This window comes from Gopherus evgoodei, chromosome 13 (assembly GCF_007399415.2).
Source record: "Gopherus evgoodei ecotype Sinaloan lineage chromosome 13, rGopEvg1_v1.p, whole genome shotgun sequence".
Taxonomy (NCBI): Eukaryota; Metazoa; Chordata; order Testudines; family Testudinidae; genus Gopherus; species Gopherus evgoodei.
Window position 1 is genome coordinate 6595091 of NC_044334.1, and position 20380 is coordinate 6615470.

Below are 20380 nucleotides of genomic sequence, written 5' to 3' on the forward strand. Positions count from 1 at the left end.
GGCACAGCCAACACATGTGCACAGACACTGTTGTTACGGAAATATTGGCTTTGCCTAGCTGAGAGCCAATTAACAGCCTGCCAGGGATAAGGAAAAATGCTTTATTTTGCAGAAAAAGGAGAGCCTGTACCTTGGTACAGAAGACTTTGTTTTACACAAATTTTACAAACCTTTTATACACATTTAGACAAAGACCCTTGCGTGTTAATACTTGATTGGTGAGTGTAAAATTTTATGTTTTTTTTTATTTAAGTAGAACTATGGTTTGGAGCAGGATCTTCTTGCCTTGAGGCAGAGGAAAAGAGATAGTGCCAAAATGCAAGCTACTGTGTTTATGAGCAGTACTTACTTCTCCTCCCCCCCCCCCCCCCACCTACTGGCAGCTTGTAATTTATTAAGGGGGGTTAGCCAGCTTTTACACTGTCATCACAACACATCTGCATCCGCAGTGTGTCTGCACACACATTGACACCGCAATGTATCTGCAAAACAGCTGTGTGTACAACAGCCTGCGTAGGTACTCTGTGCATGTATTCCAGCACTTGCTCAGCTGTGTATTCCTCCACGTGAAGTGTACAGTTACACTCTCACCTCCAGTGGAATTGTTTATTGCAGTATCTACATTACATGTAGGGAACTGTCCAGTGAAGGAATCAAAGACCTTTTGAAGATTGGTTGGTTGCTTGTTTATGAAGTGATTGCAAATGCTGCAGCAATTACTGAGTATGAGAGCCATAGAGCTTGAGGGAGCAGGACTTCACAAAGGGCTGGAAGCTATGGAGTAACTTAAATGATGTGCCACAAAATGATTAGCCAATAAATACAAATGTGAAAATATATGGGGCAGGGAGAATACATTCCCTGGCAGGGAGGTTATTGAACAGCTGGATCCAGGTTAGAGATCAGTTAGGAGATTTGCTCTGGCTTTTCCCTTGCAATTAAATCAAAGTTTATAGGACTGTAGTAAAATACTGCAGAGCAAATGGACACAGTATTGACAACGTCCACCTGTGGCATCCATTCCCCCTTCCAGCCTCCCTCCTCCCACACTGTAATATGACCGGTGGTGTTGCTGTACTTGTGGGGACACAGGGGTTGGCTAGTCACACACATGCTGTGGGGAATATAACATGTACTGCTTGTAGCTTCAAAAACACATGTGCTCAAGTAGCAGCATTGGCAGAGCAGGTTTTACAACCTGGGGGCAATGGTTAGTGGAATGGAGAATAAGCCTGCCCCACACTCACCTGGCAGTAACGGCTCTTGGGCCTGACTCTCCACGCTGGACATTGTGATCTGGTGCATTGGGTTGCAGTGCCATTCAGATTTGGACTGGCCACTCTTCCATCATGATGGAGGGAAGGACAGGTCAAATTTAATCAAGTGGCACTGTAACATGTAACAGGGTCCCTATGCACCACATTGTAATGGCCAGAGTGGGAACTCTGGAAGTTCTTAATTAATAGTAAAACGAATACTCTAGCTTGTGAGCTGCAAAAATTCCCCTCTTTAAGGATTTTTCAAACAAGCTTTTACTTACCCGTAAATGCCAGATCAGTTTTCAATTGCTCTGCTGTACATAGTGACTACACAGGGGAACATTGTACCTCCTATTTAGGTGGCTCTCCAGGACAGATGCTGATCTGTCACCTTATCAGCATGACAGAGCATTGATTAGTGCAGATAGCTATGGAAAGGATGTGCAAAGGGAGCCACCTACACACGAGATAGTGGTCTAGGGTGGAAGAACCATGCAAATAGCTTATCCCCAGTTGATTGAAATGTAACGAATCCTGCTATTCATCTCTGAGAAGATGAAACACCAAAGGGCATCAGTAGCATGGAGAGCTTTTCTGGATCAGAGCCAGTTATTTATTATGTCTTACCAGTGCTCATCAGGGTCCTAGTCATTGACCAGGACTCCATTACACAAGGTGCTGTACAAACATCAAACAATAAAATGGTTCCTCCTCCAAAGAGTTTACAATCTAAGTACAAGACAAGAGACAACAGATGATACAGTGCAGACAGATGGGGGAGTGCAAGGAAACACCGAGACACCATTGGTCAGCATGATAAGCAGTGGTCTCACCACACCTGCAGCCTAATTATTGTCAAATTTTAGGTTGGAGAGTTGCGGGAGGAATTGAAGGAGGATGAAGAGGCAGCTTTGCAAATGTTTTCAGGGAGTTTCACCCAAGTGCTGGTTTGAAAAGTTATCAAGAGTGTGATGGAGGCTGGTTTCAGGGGCTGATCAGAGGCAGGAGTCGACAGCTTGCTCATGAATGAGAGATGTTGGGTAGGGTGGAGATAGGCCGGGTAGGGCCTTGGAAGTGAAGCCGAGCAGCAGAAGAGGTGTGTTTCGATGGTTCATGGTCTGTACATTGTGAAATGAAGGACGTGCAGGATGCCCATAGAGTGGATGGAAAATAATTTAACAGCCTGAGCACACAACACCTTTTCTCACTTCCCCATCTTCCCAGCTCAGACCTGACCTGTTGAATTACAGGCCCTCCTCTACTTCCCTGGCTCAGACCTGCCCTGTTGAATCACAGGCACTCCTCTGCTTCCCCGGCTCAGACCTGCCTGCAGCACTGGGAGATCTCTCACTTTCCCCTCTCAGAAAGAGAGGGGCTGGTCCAGTGGTTAGGGCACTGCCCAGGAGACCAAGGTTCAATTCCTTTGTGTGTCACTTTGGACAAATCAGTTAGGCCCAGATCCTCAAAGGTTTTTAAGTTTCCAACTTCCATTGATTTCAATGACCTTAGCTTCTCTGTAACTCAGTTCCCGACCAGCAAAACAGGGAGAATAGCAATGCCCTGCTTCTGGCTGTTGGGAGGTTATGTATGTTACAGAGTGTGAGAGCCTCAAGTGGGGGAACTTAGAAGTACCTTAGATAGCTATTCTTGCTGTGCTCTGCTGCCTGGGTCAGATGGGCTCACATGATGGGTGCCCATAGGCCACTGGCTGGTCCAACTGAGCTCTTAATCTGGCAAAGTAGAACAGCTGCACCCAAAAAGTTTGTGAGCCACCATCCTAAAGCATTAATCCGGCAGCTTGAAAAATGCCAGCACACTGAGTTAAAGCCTCATAACTTACGTTTGCATAGCACAAGATAAGAAGAGTTACAGCCTTGTTTTTTCTTGTATTGGTGTTACTTCTGAGCAGGTCTCTAACACACACATTCCTCACATGGTCTTTCTTGCACATAGCCCTCACCCATCTCAACATTCACTCTTCTGTGGAACAGTTCATTTGCTCACGTTTCTTCTTTGTTGCCCAACAGTTGTGCCACACATTAACACTGAATGGGACCACCGTTGTACAGATGTTCTCTTTTAATCTTTCTGATATCTCCCTGTCACATATTACGCCACTTAACTCTGTCAATTTGAGCCAGGTATCTTATTATCCTAGCTCTTATTTCATCCTCCATTTCCTCATTTTCCAGGATTCTGGAACCCAGATACTTTAAATGTCATGTTTTTGGTATTTTCTGCCAATCTAGTTTCAGGGATAATTCTTCAGTGTTCACGTTATTGAAATTATAGACCACATACCTGACCCCAAGACTGGCAATCAGTTGGACCCTGAGCATGTGAGCAAGAGTCACCATCTAGGCATCTAAGGAAGAAGATTCTGTGTCCGTGGCTATTATTCTGACTTCAGTTGTGACCAGTCTCTGATGGGGTAAAAAAACCCAAACCAAAACAACAAAAACCCCAGAATGCAGCTGGCCAATTATGCACTGGGGGAGCAGGGGCGGCTCCAGGCACCAGCACACCAAGCATGTGCCTGGGCAGCAAGCCATGGGGGGTGGGCACTCTGCCGGTCTACGCGAGGGTGGCAGGCAGGTTGCCTTCGGCGGCATGCCTGAGGAGGGTCCGCTGGTCCTGTGGCTTCAGTGGACCTCCCGCAGACTGCCGCTGAATCCGCGGAACTGGGGACCTCCCGCAGGCAAGCTGCCAAAGGCAGCCTGCCTGCTATGCTTGGGGCGGCAAAATACCTAGAGCCGCCCCTGTGGGGGAGAAATGCCTTCCTGACTCTGCAGTAATTTCATCACCTTACACCAAGGTAACAGAGAGACTATTTTCCTGTCCTACTTTGTGTCCCTTTTCTTTAGAAATTTCTGGTCTCTTGAGGCCATTTCTTCAGTTCTCCTTTCCTGGATCTGTGTGAGCACATACTCAGAAACCGTCCTTTTGGAGATAATCTCACTGAGTGAGGTATTTCCCAAGGAGCTCTGGAGTTTTGCTTTTCCCTTCATAAGTACATCAGGCCTTCAATTTTGGGTCACATTTTCTGATTTGGGGAAAATGGAAAGTCTTGATCAAGTTGACACTAAAGAAAAAGTTCTTGCGTTCTTGCCTTCCACCATCTCTCACCTCAGTTCTTCTTTGACTGGTTATCTCACATCTGTGCTCTAATCTGTCATTTCCTTCTAAGGTACTGTTCCTCACTGATTCATTTTCTCTTAGTTCCTGCATATCACTTCATATTTTCTTAACTCCAGGAGTTCAAAGAAATTCGCTGCCTTTTGTTGTTTTCTTGCTAGCAGTTTTCTAGTGCCTTTTTCTTGTCGCATTGTCCATACATTTTAAAACCATCCAACGACTAGGCAGATGATTCCTACTTCATCTATGGATCACAAGGCAAAAAGCAGCAATGTGACAGCAGCGTTCTTCCACACACACCCCTCCCCCAAGCAGATTTGGACAGTAGGAAATGACACGTATAGGGCAGTAGAAGGAATATTCCACATCATTTCCATGCAGCATCAATATGTTTGGTTAGAGTGACGCAGTTCTGATAAGAGCTGTCCTAACTATGACTCAAATTCTGGTTCCTACGTCCAGCCTGAACAAACGGGTTTGTTGGGAGGAGATTCTGCAGCCTGTCAGTCTGGAATCCCCCACCCCAGACTACCTCAATGAGGCCCTTGCATCCTTTCCAGTAAACTTTTTTCTTTAACGTCATCTTAATCAAGACTTTCCAGCAGGTAGTGGGAAGGTTCAGCTGGGGCACTCTATGTGGCTGTGAAACCACTGGCCTTGCCCACATCATGGCCCTGACCCTGGTGGCCCCCCATCCATACTAGTGAAAACAGAGGACTGCCTCCCCAAACATCAAAATTACCCCAATCCTGCTCTGTTCAGACCCTCCCCTCTCCATGCACCGGGAGAGATTTGCCCCTGTTGCTGTACATGAGAACTTCCTAGCTCCAACCTTGTTTCCAAGGCCATCTGGATCAGTCCTTTGAAAACAGACATCAATGGTATGATCAAGGGGACTACGGGCCTGACTTTGAGTTCTCTTGTGTGGGTGTGACTTTGTTCTAGTGGTGGTGCGCAGGGTTTACACTGAAGGGCAATCCGGACCAGGCCCTGTGTGTGCCACCTTGACGCTAAGCAGTGAGCCTCCACCTTCTCTAGCGATGGCAAAGCTTTCCCCTCTGTGTAAAGATGAACGTTGCATCAAAATAGGTCATACAAATGGGCTGTTAAAGTACAAAATGAACAAACAGCGAAGCCAAGATCACACTCAGCGGATAGCGGTTTAACCCCTTTAATGCAGTGCATTCACAGACCTGTGAATTTTTGGCGACACTAATGTTTGGTGAGACATAAAGAGGGTAACCAGCTAGCTGGAAATCCTGTTGCATCCCTTGCCATACTTGGTCTGCAAACTGGGATGCAGGTTTTTGCAATGAAGCTAGTTCAGCTTGTAACCCACATGCTTTATACTGCAGTAATTTTGTTTTTGTAGGGAGAGAAACAGCAGAGGGGGGGGCACAGATTTTTGTTGGCATATACCATGTCTGCTTAAATGCAGAGCACAGGGCAGGCCGGCTCAGCAGGAAGAGTCCAAAAAACACTGGGAACTTTGGATATAGCCGCAAACAGCCATTCTAGGTAGCTGTCTCTGAAGCTGGATAGGAGCTCAAGCCCTGGCAGGTCAGATGTTGTATTCACCACCTGTAAAAACAGCCATGTGGACTAAGTGGCTCACCTATGCAGGATCAAGAGATATGTCTGCAGTGGGGGCTGGGTCCTAATCTCTGTTCCACGCTGGACACAGGTCTGGGGTATTCCAGCTTTACTAACTGAGGCAGGGGAGTTGGAACACTTGTTATAGTGGGGGTGCCGAGAGCCATTGAACCAAAATGTAAAACCCTGTATATAATGGAAACCACTTCAAGCCCGGAGTGCTGCAGCACCCCCCACACCCCTAGTTCCAGCACCTATGAACTGGGGAAGCTCTCCACTTGCATAATGCTTGGCCCATTGCTGTGTATTTTATGGACACAGAGGGAAGGCTGGCAGGGGAGCATTTGTCACCCCTAGGGGCTACGAAACCTTTGGAACTCACATTTTGCTATTAGGTAACTGCTTCAACCTGGATCTGGCTCAGGCTCAGCTAGAGAGAGATCAGGGAAGAGACTAGTGAGATGAGGGTTCATACATTCTTACCAGACTGAGCTAGGCTTACAGGGAGAACATAGTGCCCTGTAGTATTAGAGGCTCATGGAAATCCAGGGAGTGGCTATTTTAGTCACTGATCCCAACAGCTGTGGCACTTTGGACACAGGCTACAGATTTCTGTTTCACCAGGTGTTATACCAATTATATTAGACCAGTAAAAAAAACCAGCAGGATCTTTTTAAAGGGGACAAGACAAAGATGCCACATTTATTATGATAACAATGTATGACTAATAACTAATATCTTAATTCTTATACACACACATTATACCTATTACCTATACACACACACACACACACAAATTCACATTATACCTAATACCCATACACACACACATACACACATTCACACCCACACACCCACATTCATCAGGTGTTCTGCAGCTGCTGCATAGTTACCAGTCCTGAAGATAGCTTAAGTTCATGGCTTGATTTTGCAGCTTGGGTTCGTAGCTTGTGGCAGCTAACTGGCCAGGAAAGCCGGGCACAAGGACAAGCTGGATCTCTGTTGGGCAGGCACTGATGTCCTTCCATGTTGGCAGCAGAATGTTACCCAGAGTTTCTCATCTCACCCTTCTTTTTTATAGGCTTTTAGTTTGGATTCAAAGTCTATAGGTCTTGCTGTGTCACGCTGCCTCTGGGTTTAGACTGATCACCCATCAATTGCAGGCGTGACTTTCAGCCTTGGACCTGGCTTTGATCTTCCTTCTGTTGTTCTGTTGTCCTTTTCTTTTTAGGGTGGATGCTTCTTACTTTGTTTAGGGCTGTTGTCTAGGTCTTCAGCCGTTGGTATTTGAACTTTATCTCATCAGGACAGGCTGGGGCTGGAGGTTGATTCCATCATTCATACATACCTCATTCACACATCTAAACTAAACTAATAAGATTACAGCAGGGTTTGCAAAAATGAAGGTTGGAGGAAGCTTTTACAAAATGGAGTGAGTGTTTTAAAATGGGGTTTGAATTACAATATGGAACAGAAGTTACAGTGTAGGCAAGTGTAGTGAATGGTGAACAGAAGTTACATTAATAAAATGAACAATTAAAAACAATTTCATTTATCAGTTCTACACAGGCACTGACAGAACTACTAACCCAAGGGCTGGAATACTGCTAGCTATGGGGATTTCAGCCTGCTTGTTTTCTGACAGGGTTCTGAAGGCTTTTGAAAGGACTGAGATGTGCCATTCTCCCCGAGCTCTGAGGAATCCCAATGACACATACTGCGCATCATAGCCACTCTGTAAACACTGGGAAATCCTCACTAAAGAAGCTCAGAAGGGAATGTGTGCTGCGTTGAAGCGTAGATATGTAAACGTATCTTGGAACCTTGCATTTAAATTGGATTCTTGGTCAGAATGTCTGCGTCTGAAAGGCAAACCAGTTGGTGGAAGTCTCTGACTCAGCACCTGAAACCAGTGTTTGTTGAAGTGCTAAGCCAGAATATTTTCTTCATTTAGGTTCGTTCAACTAACTCAGTATCATTCGAAGTTGAGAAACCAACTGGGAGTTGAAAAAGCAGGAAAACTTGTTTTCCTCTTCCAAACTATGAACAAAACAAGGCTTGAGAGGATGAGATCTACCAGCGTTAAACTCTCAAAGGACATGGTAACAAGAAGCAAATCAGTTACTACAGATAATACTGTTAATTAGTTACTTATTTAGTTTTAATGCAAAACATGTTTTGATAAATGTACTCCCATCCCTTCCGTACATAGTATAATTAAAGGTAGTTTAATTTAACTAATAAAACAATTTAAAAATGCTGTTTTTGTGCATTTGGATTAAATTCCCATTTCCATCCACTTGCAGTGTGACACAATCATGACTAAAACACGTACGAGCCATCTAGTAAATAAGAAATGCCTCATTCACCATTTTCTAATATAAAAACTACAAATCTGAATAAGAGCTGTATAATTGCTTTAGAAAATGTGTAACGATATAATGTATGCTCCCCTCCTGCTTAGCAAAAACTATCAAATGACACCAGCCTAAGAGAGGCGATGTGACCTAATGGCTACAGTAGTAGACACTTGTGGCCTAGTCCCAGTCCAGCCGCTGGCCAGTTTGCAGTCATTTCCTGTCTCTATGCCTCAGATTTCCCATCTGGAAAATGGGGACAATAGTAGTTACTTCAGTTGTAAAGCTATTTGAGATCTACCGATGAAAATTGTTGTATAAGGGATAGATATTCTTTTAGGCAAATAACAGAAAGTACAAACCAGATTAAAATCAAAGTTTCCTGTTTACTTGCACTAAATGTCACAGATTAGTAGCATTTAAATACAACTCTGCAGGCCATGGCAAAGACACACAAGCCAAAAAATTACTCGAAAACTGAAGACAGTCAGCTTCTGGTCTGTTCAGCTGCTCCCCTCTGTGTGCCATGAACCTCCGGACAGGTGCGTTTTCACTTTACCTTGCCATGGTTTCCCATTCGTGTTAAGTGCTGACCAAGTTTTAAATTGATAGCAGGTTGGAGTAATTGTGCCTTAGCAGGCTTAGCAAAGAACGGAAAACCAAAGTTCATGTGAAAGAAATAGTAAGAGGTTTTAGTCTGTATTCATTGTATTTTTTCCCTTTTGTACACAGAAATCAATGGATTTGTAATTTTCCACTTCTGTTTACTGGCCACTTCATTCTCAGAGCCACTGACAGTGTTCTCAGAATTAGAAGACAAGGCTACTGCACTGTTTAAATCTTATGTAAGTTCACTACCGTTCTTATTTATTGTCTATTTTTCTTTTCAGTCTGGGCAGAAAACACTTTATTCTAAAAAATTGTAAGGACAATTAGAAACAATCATCTCAAAAGAAAACAGAATGGGATTTTTGTGTTCCAGTCAACAATGGAGACACTGTAATTATTATATTTTTTTTATGTTAACTAAAGTTTTATGGTATTGTCACTTTCTAAGGCAGTAACGCCTGCGAAGTCTAGAAAGGAAAAGATAGGCTTTTCAAATCTCACTTCTGGTAGGTTCACTGCTTGCAAGGTTTTGTGCTTAAGGAGAGCCTCTGAATGTAAGACTTTCAGTACAATACTTTCAACCTTCAGAATTTGGTACTATAATGTGTATATTATAGGCAGAGCTGGTAGAATAGGAGCAAAGGGCCAGGAGATGAAGCTGGTGGGGTAGATAGGAGAGGGGGACAGGAACCTGGGAGATGTAGGCAGGAGTAGAAGGGCATAGAAATGGGATGGGTAGAAGTGTCTCTAATGATGAGAGACGCTGTCCTGCAGAACCTGGAATTAAACCCAGGAGTGCAGTGTCTCTACATTCCTCTGCTCTCAGTAAGTAGCTGTGAAACCCATGGAACCTCCTCTAATGCTGATCAGAGCACAACAGCTTACTACTGCTACCTGTTACTGTTAGCTCAAGTGTAGAGGGCCATACTGCAGCAGGAAAGGTTGGATTCTTGCTGATGACATAAGTTTAGGGTTGATATCATTCCATAGGACAGAAATTCTATTATTTTAGTTTGTTGTTCTTTTAAAGAGGAGGTTAGAGCTTAAACATTTTTTTTTAGAAGAACATAAGGCTGCAAAGTCAAGTGCTCAGAAGTGCCAGAATTAAGACTGCCTATGCAATCTTCATTTGTGCGTATGTCTGATACAGGCTTTAATCACAGTTGCATATTATGTTATTCCTATGGGACCCCTTGCCTCATCCAGGGACTGGATAGTTATTCTGTATTTCTTTTTAGCTTCCTCACTCAGTGTGTGGCCCCCTCACTTATTTGTCTCACACTCTCTAACATGCACTGAATACAGAAATTTTAATTTCCTCCAGAGTGTTTCTATGGGGCTCTCACTGGAATACCTGAGCTATACACAAACCTTTGTTTATTTTCACAGCACATGTGAGATGAGGGGGTTATCATCATCACCCAGTTTTACTGCTAGGGAACAGAGGCACCGAGTTTAAGGCCAAAATTACTGAGTATCCACTAACTATGGGGGCCCAATTTGAGAGATGTAGGGCCTGAGTTTTCAGACTACTTAGCATTACATAGCACTCTATGTTCAACGCACAGCTCCCATTTACTTTAGTTGCAGCTGTGAGAGCTCAGCACATCCACAGCTCTGGCCCAAGATATCTCATGTCAGGCACCTAGAAAATGAGAACCACCCAATTAGTGACCACCTGTGAAATTTAAGTGACTTTCTTAGCATCACACAGCAAGGCAGAGGCAGGGATAGAAGCCAATTCTCCAAGGAGGGGCACTCAACTGCCTTAATCACACAACCACCCTTCCTGCCTTGTTCACCACACACCTTCCAACTCTGGCAACAAATGAGGACGGGGTTCTGCAGATAACAGCTTTATTCATTCCATAAACGTGATTCAGCCCCACAGCTGGTCCAGCCTGTGCCCTGAATGAGGCAGGGATCTTGTGGGAAAAACAGCATGTGATCATGTCATTCAAGACTGTCAGAATGCACATGCACAGAGGAACTGGATCTACTGCTGCCTTTTTTGGCTTCTGCGAAGTCCCTGCTGAGTCAGAGAGCACTTCTTCTTGGGGACTAGTTTATTAAAACACATCACAGTTCAAAAGTCAGCTTAAACCCAAACAAATCCCTCCACCTTTGCTCCAGCCCCTGGCCAAACTCAATAGTTCTTTTCCAACCCCCAGCTTCTGCTGGCTGCCCTTTCCCCAGACTCTACCTTGTATTGCTTCTGCTCTTGTCTCTCCCTGCAGGCAGCTCCAGCCAGGCCTCATCTGGCTCAAGGGGACAGCTCTTCCCCCAGTTTTTACTGGTGCTGGGCACCCTCTAGCACAGGGGTAGGCAACCTGTGGCACGTGTGCTGAAGGCGGCACGTGAGCTGATTTTCAGTGGCACTCACCCTGCCCAGGTCCTGGCCACAGGTCCAAGGGGGGCTCTGCATTTTAATTTAATTTGAAATGAAGCTTCTTAAACATTTAAAAAAATGTATTTACTTTACATACAACAATAGTTTAGTTATATATTATAGACTAATAGAAAGAGACCTTCTAAAAACATTAAAATGTATTACTGGCACATGGAACCTTAAATTAGAGTGAATAAATGAAGACTCGGCACTCAACTCCTGAAAGGTTGCTGACCCCTGCTCTAGATCCCTTGGGGTGGGGGTCGTATGTCCTCAGTTACTCTTGTATTAGCTCATCAGGCCTCAGCTGTCAGGGGCCCAGATCCCTGCAAACAGGGGAGCTCTGTTGGGCCTTCTCCAGGCTTTTCTGGACAGACCTCCCCAGGTCTTTCACCTGTCTTCATATCGGGAGCCTGGGCCCCCTGGCTACCACCGCATGCTGCTTGGTCACCTGTGTAGTGGTCAGTGATCCCTCAGTGCTTACTGTGCTTGCAAGAGTTCTGCTTTATTCTGGGACTGGTTCCACCGGCTGTACTTCCCAGCACCCTGCCCAGCCCGTCTGGGAGGATCAGGCCTTAAAGCCACAGCCCTCAGTAGCACGGCTTCCCTTCCAAAGCAGCGCACGTACAGATAACCAGCCTAAGAACTGAACTTGCTCACACCGTTCTATTAGTCTGAGGTGTCCTGGTGCTCGGACCCTCGGGGCTCCCCTGGAACAGGATGCAGCAAGTCCACCTGTCTGGTCGTTTCATGGGTTGGGGCTCCCTTGTCTCAACTGGCTAGAATTGCCTCACTTCTGAGTACTTGACTCTGCAGGCTTCATGTTCTTTTAACTGACCCCCACCCCCACGCGTAGCCAGTCCCACTTTCTGTCCCACACCCCAGGAGCCTGGTCTGATCTCCACCTTCCCCCCCCCCCACTCCTGGTTCCTTGTCCCAGTTTCCCTCTTTAGCCAGGCCCAGTTCCCCTCCCCACAGCTCCTTGTTCAATCTGTTTTCCCCACCACAACTGGCTCCCGGCCCCAATCTCTCCCCTGAGCTTTGCCTGATTACAGTCTCCCTGCCCCGTCCACTCTATTTCCCCATCCCTGTTGGCCCCACAGCTTCCAGTCTCCTTCCCCAATCTCACCCCTACTACACTGGCTCCCCAGCTGCCCTTCTCTGCCTCTTTCCCCCACACCCATGTCCAACGGTTCTCAAACTCGGTCACCGAAGCCAAGCCCGAGGGCTTCAGCCCTGGGCAACGAGGCTCAGGTTGTTGGCCACCTGCCTAGGGCTGATGCACAGAGTGGTGAGGCTTGGGCTCTGCCCCCCCGGGATAGTGGGGCTCAGGTAGGCTCAACTTCCTTGGGTCTTGCAGTAATTGTTGTCAGAAGGGTGTCACAGTGCAGTGAAGTTTGCCCTGGTCACAATCTCTTTGTCCAGATAGTTCCCCTTCCCACTCCCCCTCTCCAGGCTCCTTGTGCCAAATTTCCCCTTCCATGTCAGTCAGTCCAGCTAACTCCTCCCACATTAGAGTCAGACAGTTTCCTCCTTCACATTACCTGAGCACAAACCGCGAGAGCACCCAAGAGACCGTCGTCTTGGTCTCTAGTCCCAGTGCCTGGCCCCACTGCTGTCAGGAGGAGCCACTGCATGGAAAATCCTGCTCAGCCTCCGTTACCCTGGAATCATGGAGTGTGCTCGGTTGCTCAAGCAGTAATCATACAGGCCCACTGCAGTCGCCACACAGGGCGTGGGAGGGTGTTCGTTACAGATGAAACCTTTGGAGAATATAGCTGGCAAGCTCTACCAAGGCTATGAAGTATCTGTGAATTGAGATTCTATTTCCCCAAAGGCTCCTAACTTGGCCAAATTTGGGTGCTTTATTCCCTCCCCTCCCCTCCCCATGGGAACAGCAAAAGGCACATCTCTGATCCAAAGTTCAATTCCTCGCTCCAAAGCATGAAGACCCGAGAGCTTTCCAGTGAAACACTTGTAAGATTTTTTTTTAAAAAGAAAAATAAACTATTTTTTCCTGACTCTCATTCTTGGAAATGGCTGAGTACTTTTTGCTAAAAACCCTACACTACTCAGCCTGAGAGTAACTGCCACATTCATTGTTTGGACTGAAATTTCCCATGCTGGCGAAGTTAAACGCTACTAAAAACCGGGTCCTATGATAGAAAGTGTTGGGCAATCTTAGCTACATATCATAGGCAGTGCAGAGAGAAATGACCATAATATGTATTTAGTAAAAGGACTATAACTGTTAATATAATGAAGCATGCGTGAAAGCTTATGAAAAGTAGAAAACTAGCAGGGAATAACTTAAAATGATAAATTATAATTTTCTCTCTTTCTCCCCATTTAGAATGCATGTCGACCTTTTACACGGGTAATTATCACTCAGACCAACCCATCGACCAACATCATAATGGAAAAAATACCAAACTGCTTGAAATTTGATCAAAAAGCGCTTGCCCCCTATTGCAAGGCCTTGTATGTTTTCCACTCTGTTTTATCCAAAAACATAACTTCTCTCTATTCGTTGTGTAATTTTAGCGTCAAGGACTCAATCATTGCTAATGTAGTCCAGCTGAAGATCCTGCTAAATAAAAGCGTGTGCCACCTTCCACAACAGCCTAAAGATATGGAACAAAATGAGCCCACCTCCAACATTGAGAAGCAAATTTTTTTCTGGCGGGTTTTCGAACAGTACGAACAATGTACGAAGCAAGTGAATGTGGTCAAGGCCAAACTAAATGTGACAGTGTGAAAATATTTAAATTTCAGACATTGTGGGCTTCTGTTAAGTACAGTTGATCATTATTTATGTGACGGTTGGTAGTAGGGACACAATGGTTAGTTTACCCATCGGATTAGGTTTCTGAATTACATGATCTTTTCAGAACTAAAATATTTAAAGCATCAGTGTTTTAAATTATCATTATATTTATTGGAAGGCTATTTAGTCTGTATTTATTTGTGCTAGTGTATCAGTGTTGTGTCTAGGACCCATGCACTCTTTAGCCAGGCAAGACATTGGGCCTTGCTGCTGGGAGGCAGGGGAGTCAATAGAGTTTGGCCAGAGAAAAGCACACAGAAATGGGTCCTGGTGAATTGAACTTGTATTCGGTTACATCCCAGCTGCATTTGTGCTCCCTCTGTCTCTCAGAGCAGCTGTGGATGGCCCTATAATAGCTCACACTAACTCAAATTCTGCTCACATGATGTCAAGAAAACTAATAAAAGGCCCACCGAGTGGGGAACCTGCAGAGGTGTGCTCAGTTTTCTGATTTCCTGGTAGCACAGATGTGCACGAGCTGCTTGAAGTTTCATTTTTCACAGGAATTGTGGGAGTCCCACAGGTAGTTGGAGTTCAATATTTTATGAAAGAAGCTGGGCTGTCGGGGCCTGACTGGGGACAGGAGTCAGATGTTCAAAGGCTTGGGGGTAAGAAGCGCTGGCAGGGTCTGAGTGGAAAGGAGTGGAGGGATGAAATGGGTGCTCATAGGAGTTGTGTGTGTGGCAGAGTTGTCTGCCTGTGTATGTAATCATCCATGAAGGAGGACCCTGTGGAAAAATGACAACATGCCCATTTCTACCATCTGGTGCATCCCAAAGGCTGCACAATTGCTCCACAGAAGCGAGCAAGGCCATGGGCTCCTGTGACAAAAACACATCAGTGATGACAAATATTGTTCATCTGGGTGATATGGACAACCTGCCAGGCATGGGTGGGATATGCCTCTGCCTGCTCTCCCCTCAGACCCCTCATATCCAGCTCATGGCCCCTGGTCCATACACAGAGGCTCTCTCCGGGCATAGCTCTGTGAGGAAAACGGTGGTGGCTGTGCATGTACATCAGCTTCCCTCTTTTCTGCCAGACCTCTTGGCAGATGCTCTATTGTTGGGATCCAGGAGGAGGGGAGGGCATAAAATGGAGGGCCTGGGGTCAGGCAGTGGGTCACCCTGGTTGTGGGGGGTAGGGAAGAGGCAACAAGGGAAGAACACCACCATTTCCCCAGCCACACTTGCTGTCCTGTGGAGATTTAGCCGGGGCATCCTCTTTAGCGGGGAATCCCTCTTTCAGTGGCTATGGGGGCTCAAGAACTGTTGCAGAAGTATTGCCTGTAAGTTGGGGGAAGCAATTAAAAGTAGTGGCAGCAATTATGGCTGCAGCCAACTGTAACTGGGAGGTGGCCATTCAGAGAGGGACCTCCCGCCTTTCTGGAATTCGCCTTCCCTTTTACCCTGACTGACTACAAGGCTGCTGACCTTCAGGGTCCAATGGAGGGGATGCAGATGGGTTCACAGGGTGCGGATGTTAACCTTTCAGAAGGTTGGCCTGGGCTATGTGACTAAGGCAGCGTCTTATCTTTGATGGGTTTCTCTTTGTGATCTCTCTGCTGGCTTCGTCACACAAGCTCCCGTGGCAGAGAGAGACATTTTAAACATCTTTCAGGATGGCTGCAGGGCCCTTTTCCAGTGTCAGTGGCCGGGTGTCTATGTGTGCCCATGATTATTCACCACATGCCTCTTCCATTAACTTCTCTGTGCCTAGGAGAGTGTTTGAGGAGGTGAGGGAATAAAGGAGACGGTATCAAAGAGGTTACACACCTGGGTGAAGCAGTGTCCGTTTGTACTCAGACCACTGCTCACAATTCCCTCTGTGCCGTACTCACCCAGCTCTGGGGAAAGGATGGTCCTGACTGGGCTTACGTTGTAACAGGCCCTTAGAAAAGTATAAAAGGAGGGAAGGGGGTTGGAACGGTCACCCAAGGGCTGAAAGTCCCATTCCAGTAACCCCTGGTGATGAGCACAGTATAAGAATCCAATACACACGAATAAGCCAGTTAATTGATTTTTTGGTTTTGGTACAGTTCAGCTATAGTCCTAACAGCTTCAAATCACCACAAAGCTCCATAGAGCAAAGAACCCAGTTCCCCAGCCACAATTTCCTCCGCTTATCAACCAGATGGGTTTGATAGCACCACTACAGAAATAAGGGTGTATTTGCTTTATTTTTCGCTGCTAGTCTGTCCCCACCATAGGACACTGTGTTTTTAAACTCTGTGCCATCTTTGACTAAACAGGTTTTGGTTAAGGTCAGACAAGTGATTCTTAAATGCCACATTTAAAACAAAAAATCGAAACCCTTTATACTCTGATTGAAAAGCACCTCAGGAAGTCTCTGGCAAAAAGTTTCCAACAAACAACTAATTATGATCAGAACCACAGATCTGGAGTAAGATTACTCAGGAGTGGATGCTAGTTAACAAAAAAAAGAGTTTGCACTTATCTGCTTTGCACTTTCAACCTTTAAAGCCTCAGAATAGGCTTGATCCTTAACTCCAATTCACTTCTAACGTGCAGAATACAGCAGAATGTGCCAGCGAGGCAGGCAGGTAGACTGAGCACAGAGAAGAGAAGTGACTTTCTAAATGCCATGCAGCCATTCGGGGTAGTCAGTAATGAAACTCTGACTTCCCAGTCTCCTTCTAGAACCATTTCGATCACACACCTCCAAAAAAAGTGAAAGAGAAAAATAACTTCAGGCTCTAGAGTTATGTACTGGTTATGTCTGCACTAGTCCCCCAGGAGTGTCTGTTACACAAGGCTCAAGGTACTATTGGTACAGCCAGTTTATGCGCAAGCGTTTCTCCTGGCTTAGAGAAACACTAGGGCTCTTAGGGTATCAGCCTGAGAACTTAAAAGCAGGTTAAGAGGCAAACAGAATTATTTGAATGGGTTTCTGGTTGCTGGAATTGGCTCTCGCATTATGTTGTTAAAGGGGAGAAAACAACAGTCAGAGCCTGATCCTATTGACATCAATGGGAGTAGGTTCAGACCCTTAATATATCAGGAAAATTACACTTACTGGGTCAGTAAGAGACTTTTAGTTCATCTTGTTGGTCCCCAGTCTCATTAGCTGGGCCAGTTCTTGACTGCTTATGCTGCAGGTCCAATTGACTTTTAGCCTGTGAGATTTTAGAAATGGAGTACATTCATTACAGTTGTACTCCAAGAAATAACTAAATGTCGTGCTGCCTGGCTCCATGGTTACTGCCTCTAAATGGATTTAATATCTAATGTATCCGGTTCACCTGTAACAAGGTTATTATTTTGTTTTTAAAACATCCATGCAAATTTAGCTTGGAATCCAAGAGTTTAGCTGGGGTTTTTCCTCCCCCTGCATCATCATCACCAGGAAAAGACGTTCTGCAGCTCATATAAGGCCCCAGGGACACTGAAATGCTATAGTTTTCAGTGGGTTGTTATAAGTGTCACCGTGCAGAATTTAGTTAGCAATTCTATTGAAGAATGAACAAGAACAGAATCCAGCTTCCTCCCCCTTGGCTATATGGACTCCAGCAGCATTAAGAGAAGCGAAAGCATGAATATTTATTTTTGTCACTAAAGTAAGATATCTCTGAATACACACAGGGAGTGAATCTGGTCACTTTTTAGTGTAGAGCTGCACGTTAAGACATAGGATCTAATTCTGTTCTCATTTGCACTGGCATCAATTTGCAGTAAATCAGTGGAAATTCTCTGGATTTACCTTTGTGTAACTAAGATCTGAATCTGAATTAAAAAGAAATGTGCAGTATACCAATACTTATGTGACAGTGTACTTGTGGGTATGTACAGAGCTCTGATGGGTACAGTGCCCTGGCGCCTTCTATCCTGCCTTATTTGCAGACTCTAAACTTTAATTAAAAAAAGTAAGGCCTTGTCTACACTTGCAAGTTAGGGTGCATTAAATAAGCCCTGGGTGCCATAACTCCTGAGGTGTCCACATTGGCAAAGCACTTAGAGTGCCTGCACTCTGCAGCTGGAGCGCTCCTGGTAATCCACCTCTAGGAGAAGCATAGAGCTTGCTGTGCCTGGGCTGGAGCGTTGGGGGGTGTCAGTGTGGATGAGGGTGTTGCATTACTGCGCTGTGATTGGCCTCTGGAAACATCCCATAATCCCCTGAAGTCACGTGGCCATTCTGGTCAGTGTGTGTGTGTGTGTGTGTGTGTGTGTGAGAGAGAGAGAGAGAGAGGGGGGCAGGGGGCTGATGTTGGGTTTCCCCCTTGCCTCTTCCTGAACGTACAAGATAGCATGCTGACACACACTGCCCCCCAAAACACAGTCTCTCCCCCCACATACACACAACACACTGTCACACTCCCCACCCCCTCATTTGAAAAGCAGCTGGCAATCTAGTACAATGGCCAGGGAACAATGAGATTGGGAAACCGGCACCACGTGACGCTGTGCCTGCCCCATTACGCAGCGCAAACCCCTTCCAAAGCACGCTGTAGCCACTTGCACACTGGGATAGCTACCGCAATGCACTGCTCTCTGTGGCGTTGCAAGAGCTGCTAATGTGGACATGCTCCACCGCCACAAGGAGCAGAGTGTGAACACACAGCAGCGCTTTCCCTGCTGCTGTCTCCAAGGGCTGGTTTAACTCCCGGCGCTCTACATCTGCAAGTGTAGACGTAGCCTAAGTCTCTAGTGGTTGACTGCTGAGATTGCCTCAGAAACATGACCTGACTCAGTGCAACTGATGCAGTGACATTTGTCTTCGTTTGCAGATCTGAAACCTACCTGAGGGGTGGACGACTCCGTTCATCTCCATGGCTGCTGACTCAAGACACCCAGTGATAACGCTTTAAAGGTCAGCATCGTTAAGAATTTCACTGCTCATCCCAGCAGGTAAGAAAGGAGAGAAATTATGACATTCTGTACAATCTATTGCGAGTTCCAGCTCATTCTGGCACTACCAGTGAGTAGGGTTGGAAGATACCACTATTTTTCACCCTCTCCAATCCAGAAGCCAAGCCCCAGCAGCATAGCAGAGCCCCTAGGGGCATGTAGGCCGCCACGAGGAGCAGTCAAGTTCCAGTAGCTCGGAGCATATGAGCCTCACAAAGGCGAAGTCAAGCCTCAAAGAAAGGGAGAGCTGAGCACAAGGCACTCAGAGAGCATGATCACATCAGCACAGCTATGGTGAGTGGCATTTCATGTGGACAGAGCTTGTTTTGTGGGTGGAGTCACTCTCCTTTCCCCCTCCCCAGCCATGTGAGCCCAGGCTATATAAAGGGAGTACAACATTTAAAGTGAACACATTAAGAGCAGAATTTTCTTCCAAAAAATAACATTTATTGTTTTGGTTGTAAATATAAAAAAAATTGCATTGCACGGTTTAACAGAGCTGCTTGAAAAATGCTACATACCAGCAGCACAGCAGAAGTTATGTCATACAATAAAACAGAAAACCTTATACAACAAGGCCAAAGCAAAAGCACATCTGAAGTCCTTGTTCTTCTGAGCTTTTATGTAACAAAACAAACAAACAAAAAAATCAAATCTATTCATTTAAAAAATACCTATAGCAAATTTTTATGGCAGCACAGGAAGCAATTTGCTTAATGTATCATTAAAGAGGAGGAGGATTTCTTCTGACGCTGATTTACTTTGTCTTAACATTTTATTCATGCTTAGGAGCTGTGCTTATGTTCGGATACAACAGCCATGAGACCATTACATTAAAATGCCCTGCTATGTCGCTTTGTAACCATACCAGGTTTTACATATCCGTCCAAACCCTACCCGTCTGCCAGCAGTCTAGCAATGCAAAACAGCATGCCCCATGTTTAATGAAGAAGAAAAATGAGAAGCTGGTGCCCCAATCAAAGTAAATGGGAACAGGGTAGAGAGAGGAAGGGGCCTTGCTGCAGAAAACTCTTATGAAACACATGCACCCACATAGTAGACAAAGAAATTACTGGAGGCGAGCAATGGGCAGGCCAAATCCTGCAGTCGTTACCCAGCCAAATATCTTACTCAAGTCAAAAGATGTTAAGGGCTCGCAGCAACTTGCTGGATTGGGCCCTTAGGACCATGTGATTTAGTGGCAACAATACTTTGATCGTTTTACTTCGTTATCTTGGTGTATCATCAAAAGTAGTAGCGGGCACTGGAAATTAAGTGTAGATAACACCAGAAAAATTATTCAAAACTGTCCTGATACTGAATAGTCCATTTCCTCCCCCCAAAGT